This window comes from Salvelinus alpinus, chromosome 25 (genome assembly GCF_045679555.1).
Source record: "Salvelinus alpinus chromosome 25, SLU_Salpinus.1, whole genome shotgun sequence".
NCBI lineage: Eukaryota > Metazoa > Chordata > Actinopteri > Salmoniformes > Salmonidae > Salvelinus > Salvelinus alpinus.
This window is the reverse complement of record NC_092110.1, coordinates 19,808,306-19,813,401: the sequence shown is the minus strand read 5'-3', so window position 1 is coordinate 19,813,401 and position 5,096 is coordinate 19,808,306.

Sequence of the window (5,096 nt, the reverse complement as noted above, 5' to 3'; positions counted from 1 at the left end):
CTGGCTCACAGCCTACGTCTCACAGCCTACGTCAAAATCACCTGCAACAGGTCTGTAATGTTATATGCAACAACAAAAAACAAGTAATGTAATTTGTGCACTGTATACACAACTATTCTAGCTAAATTTGACTGAGCATGCAATCACACTAAAACATATCCGAATTCAGTGCGTTCAAGACAACTGTGAACTCGGGAAGAAAATGAGCTCCGACTGGGAAAAATAGTTTTTAAGATCACTGACGGCATGATTTGGCTTCGTATTTTCCCAAGTTCCCAGTTGTCTTGAACGCACCATCTATATAGAGCACTAGTAAGGTTTTTTGATAAATGCTGAAAAGAAGTCATGAGGTAAATACAGGCGTAGGAGCTCTAATGCTTTTGTTCTATGCGATAATCTTTATCAGCTAACATAACTTTTTGTGAATTTTGAAGCATTTATGTAATCAGAAAACGCACTTTTATTTAACTAGGCTAGCCGGTTAAGAACAAATTATTATTTTCAATGACGGAACAGTGGGTTAACTGCCTTGTTCAGGGGCAGAACGACAGATTTTTACCTTGTCAGCTCGGCGATTCGATCTTGCAACTTTTCGGGTACAAGTCCAACGCTCTAACCGGCTACCTGCCGCACATAGCCTAAATCACCTGAAGGCTTCATAATTCATAAAGGTCATGTTAACTGACTGATGTTATCTCATAGAACATAGAACGTGTAAGATCTCCTAAACCTGTGTTAACCTCGGACCTTTTTTTGGTGTTTATCCCAAATCCCTATCTTTCCCTATTCATTTTCTGCATAGGAATGGCTGAACCAACCAGAGGTAACTAATTTCTGTTTTTGAGGACTACAAACTGGCGAGCTTTACAATGGACTAACTAAAGGGAGCCTAACGTTACTCCTTATAGTCCAAGGGCCTTGTTCCGTTTAAAGGCGAATTGGTTCTGGAAGCCAAAACAGCCAAATTCTCCATCTAATCGTGAATTGATTCTCAATTGCGCTATGGTTCTAGAAACATAAATCCCTCTAATTTCATATCACATCAAAATAATTTAACAAATGTAAAATACACACTGTTTTAACTGGTTTAAACACAGTTGCAGCCAACTGTATTTTTGTGGCATCTGTCTTCCGTTTACACACAGATGTTTGGAGAAGCAGAATTAGCACAGGTGGTCCACTCTGTCTTCTGTCTGTTTTCCGTGAACAAGCACTGCAACATGGAGATATGGAAACCCTAACCCACAAAAGGGCTTCATTACTGACAGAAATACTCCTCAGTTTCATCAGCTGTCCGGGTGGCTGGTCTTAGACGATCCCGTGAAGAAGCCGGAAGTGGAGGTCCTAGACTGGCATGGTTACACGTGGTCTGCGATTGTGAGGCCAGTTGGACATACTGCCAAATTCTTTAAAATGACGTTGGAGGTGGCTTATGGTAGAGAAATTAGCATTCAGTACTCTGGCAACAGCTTTGGTGGACATTTCTGCAGTCAGCATGCCAATTGCATGCTCCCTCAAAACTTGAGACATCTATGGCATTGTGTTGTGTGACCAAACTGCACATTTTAGAGTGGCATTTTATTATCCCCAGCACAAGGTGCACCTGTGTAATGATCATGCTGTTCAATCAGCTTCTTGATATGCCAAACCTGTCAGGTGGATGGATTATCTTGGCTAAGGAGAAATGCTCACAAACAGCTAAGTAAACAGGGAAGTAAAGATCTGGGATCTTTTATTTCAGCTTATGAAACATGGGACAAAAACTTTACATGTTGAGTTTATATTTGTTTTCAGTGTATATTATGTTATTCTATGGTGTGTAACCTAGCCCTTAATTATGACTCTCAGTTCAATTAGATTACACATAAATCATTGGACAAAGGCGTTTTTTACAAGGGGGTGTTTTGTTAAGAGCTGACGCTCAGTTTAACATTAACACGCTTGCGGTATGGTTTTCGAACCATAAGAACCTTATCTTTCACATCAGCGAAAAATGAAAAAACAAAAGGTTAAATTCACACACAATAGTGGCTGCTGAGGGGAGAACGGCACATAATAATGGCTGAAACGGAGCAAATGGAATGGCATCAAACACCTGGAAACCATGTGTTTGACGTATTTGATACCACTCCACTCCAGTCATTACCACGAGCCCGTTCTCCCCAATTAAGGTGCCACCAACCTGCTGTGATACACACCTTTATAGGGGGAAAACTCATTCTGATTGGCTGGACCTAGCTCCCCAGTGGGTGGGCCTGGCTCCCAAGTATGTGGGGCTATGTTCTCCCAGGCCAACCCATGGCTGCCCCTGCCCAGTCATGTGAAATCCATAGATTAGGGCCTAATGAATTTACGATGCATGCATAAACATCCCATCAACAGACCTTTGCATGATTATCAAGAAAGACATGATCATTTTCTGCTTCTGGGAATATGTCCAATATACAGTGCATTCAGAAAGTATTCAGACCCCTTGACTTTCCACATTTTGTTACATTACAGCCTTATTCTAAAATTGATTACATTAAACATGTTCCTCATCAATCTACACACAATACCCCAATAATGACAAAGCGAAAACAGGTTTTTAGAAATAGAAGCCTTTGCTATGAGACTCGAAATTGAGCTCAGGTACATCCTGTTTCCATTGATCATCCTTGAGACGTTTCTACAACTTGATTGGAGTCCACCTGCGGTAAATTCAATTGATTGGACATGGTTTGGAAAGGCACACATCTGTCTATATAAGGTCCCACACTTAACAGCACATGTCAGAGCAAAAACCAAGCCATGAGGTCGAAGGAACTGTCCGTAGAGCTCCGAGACAGGATTGTGTTGAGGCACAGATCTGGGAAAGGGTACCAAAACATTTATGCAGCATTGAAGGTCCCCAAGAACACAGTTGCCTCCATCATTCTTAAATGGAAGAACCACCAAGGCTCTTCCTAGAGCTGGCCGTCCGGCCAAACTGAGCAATCGGGGGAGAAGGTCCTTGGTCAGGGAGGTGACCAAGAACCCGATGGTAACGCTGACAGAGCTCTAGAGTTCCTCTGTGGAGATGGAAGAATCTTCCAGAAGGACAACCATCTCTGCAGCACTCCACCAATCAGGCCTTTATATTAGAGTGGCCAGACGGAAGCCACCCCTCAGTAAAAGGCAAATTATAGCCCGCTAGGAGTTTGCCAAAATGCACCTAAAGGTCTCAGACCATGAGAAACGAGATTATCTGGTCTGATGAAACCAAGATTGAACTCTTTGGCCTGAATGCCAGGCGTCACGTCTGGAGGAAACCTGGTCCCATCCTACGGTGAAGCATGGTGGTGGCAGCATCATGCTGTTGGGATGTTTTTCAGCGGCAGGAACTGGGAGACTAGTCAGGATTGAGGGAAAGATGAACGGAGCAAAGTACAGAGAGATCCTTGATGAAAACCTGCTCCATAGCGCTCAGGACCTTGGACTGGGGGCGAAAGTTCACCTTCCAACAGGACAACGACCCTAAGCACATAGCCAAGACAACGCAGGAGTGGCTTCGGGACAAGTCTCTGAATGTCCTTGAGTGGCCAAGCCAGAGCCCAGACTTGAACCCGATCGAACATCTCTGAAGAGACCTGAAAATAGCTGTGCAGCGACTCTCCACATCCAACCTGACAGAGATTGAGAGGATCTGCAGATAAGAATGGGAGAAACTCCCCAAATACAGGTGTGCCAAGCTTGTAGCATCATCCCAAGAAGACTCAAGGCTGTAATTGCTTCCAAAGGTGTTTCAACAAAGTAGTGAGTAAAATGTCGGAATACTTATGTAAATGTGATATTTCTGTTTTTTTATTTTTTATACATGTGCAACATTTTCTAAACCTGTTTTTGCTTTGTCATTATGGGTATTCCACAAAATGTGGAAAAAGTCAAGCGGTCTGAATACTTTCCGAATGACACAAGGATCTGTTCATAGGTCTATGTTTAATGAGGTGCACCCCCTGGTATGGAATGACATTTGCACCCCTTCTAAGAGGATATTTGTTCTGTGTGTCCTGGGAAGAACCTTGGACCTCTGACAGGTTACACAGCCATCAGGATCACACAGCTGTTTTGTTGGATTACATAAATTGCAGAGAATCCACAAAAATTCAACAAATTGCAGTTGACTTTGCAGATTTTGAGAACCTCAACCAACTGAAATAAACAATGTAAAGTTATTGCAGGTCATTTGAATCCAAAGCCCACATTGCTGAACTGGCTTCCAAATTCTGCTTTTTGGAGAAACTGGAGGGTGCCCAAGGAACAATATTTAACTAAACATTGAACAAAAAAGTATATCATAAAATCTCAGGGTGTAGTTACTGTAAATTTTAGAATATATATTTTTTGCACTGGCATCATGCACAGAGTTTGAGGACTAAATTTAAAGCTAATTGCTATGACAGGGAGTAGAGAACTGAAATAACCCTGAGCATTTCGAAGCTGTCATTATCATTGGAATTGTAATGACAAGGTTTAGGTCTCTTCAATCGAGTTTTGGTGTAGGACACCCACAAACATGAAATTCCTGAGGGTAACATTGCGGTATATTAATAATAGATTGCAAGGCTTGGATTACAAAGCCCGGGTCACCTCTCATGCTTTAAAGCATTTGTTTAAGTTGCAACAAAACATCAAAAGTTGTATTTAAGATAGGCCACCACTGAGGATTTCTTATTGGACCTTTGACTAGTATGTGCTGTGTCATACTGCCGCCTCATTTCTGTAGGTCTATGCCTCCCTCCCTAAAGCCATATAGGCTAACGAAACTTCTCATATAGATTTTTATATTATTTACCAATTACCTTGCTTTACAAGTTACTGTTTTTCTCAACAATTTCAGCAACAGCAAAAAATGAACAGATGTCAATGAAACAAAATATAATTTTTATCATGGTTTTCAACCACAACCACTGAACAGTTCTAGTTTCGCTTTTTGCAGCTCAGCTCACATTAGTCATTTGACCTCCATTGGTCAGAACTCGTCAGACGATGGCTGTCCTCTGAAATCATTGTAATTGGATCATGTAGGTATGGCGTATGTTTTGACTCATGCTGTAAACACAGTGTGTAATAAGTAC